Genomic DNA, 1,072 nt, shown 5'->3' on the forward strand with positions numbered 1-1,072 from the left:
CGGGTTGAGAGCCGACAGGCTCCGGGACAGCAGCAGAAGAGGGTACGTCAGCCCCTGCAGACAGATTGCTCGCACCACTCGGCAGAGACGGGGAGGCACCACTGCTATGAGGACTTTCAACCCCGGGGACTGTAGCAGTATCAGGCTGAACGCCTGGTCCTACAGTGACATTCCTATGTTAACCAAATGGAAATTTGGACAAGTAAGGAGAATCGGGATAAGAAGGTCGTATACATACCTGCAATCCCCATGTCCTCAGATGCAGCCGGAATGCCAAGAGTCATAAGAGTATCGGCCCAAGCTGCTGGTCCTATGATGACACTCTCTTATTAGTCAAAATGAAAATTTAGACGAATAAGAAGAATTGGGATCTGCATACCTGTAGATCCATTATCCGCGGGCATTTGAGGGATGTCAGGAGTCATATGAGAATCAGTCCTAGCGGCTGGTCCTATGATTGCACTCATTAGTCAAAAGACAGATAAACATAGGAAAGTACAATATCCCTGAATCGTATACATACCTGCAAGCCCGTCGCTCTGAGGCAAACTGGATATGCCAGGGATAGATACCGGGCTAACTCCAATGGTAGACGCTGCGATAATCAATCATTCATTAGTCATATGAAATATCGGGCAAGAGGGAGAAAATCAGATATATACCGGTAGATGAATCGTTCCCGAAGAATGGTCTCTCGGTCCCTCTGGAAGTCTGCTCAGCCAGCATGTCAGCTAATAAGCCGGCATCCGGCTTCGAGAAGCTTGGCCCCTCCATCGCAACATCTGCAGGGTAACCCAAATGTTGAAGGATGAGGAAAGCTCAAACGAGAAATCTTCCTTCACCTTACATAAGGAAAATGACATTGGATGCGGATATACCTGAATAAGGGATTGTGGGCTCGACATTACTTATCTGCTCAAGATCGATGTTAAGGTCGATGCCCAAAGACCCATCGTGAAAAGCGTCGCACATTTGTTGCACAAAGCAATCCATATTGTCAACACCAGGGGACGCCGAACCCGGTGGGAGTTCGCCCTCTTCGAAGAAACCTGGAGCACAAAACATGGTCACA

At 48.3% G+C, this 1,072-nt stretch overlaps 1 long non-coding RNA gene across 1 annotated transcript; it reads right to left on the reverse strand.

Moving 5' to 3' along the window:
• On the reverse strand, window positions 274-701 carry LOC109843272. The gene is made up of 4 exons (XR_002247615.1): window positions 663-701; window positions 524-595; window positions 380-451; window positions 274-310 (listed from the first exon to the last, which is right to left on the reverse strand). It is a non-coding gene; the product is annotated as an uncharacterized LOC109843272 (long non-coding RNA).

Source organism: Asparagus officinalis, chromosome 5, assembly GCF_001876935.1.
Source record: "Asparagus officinalis chromosome 5, Aspof.V1, whole genome shotgun sequence".
Taxonomy (NCBI): Eukaryota; Viridiplantae; Streptophyta; class Magnoliopsida; order Asparagales; family Asparagaceae; genus Asparagus; species Asparagus officinalis.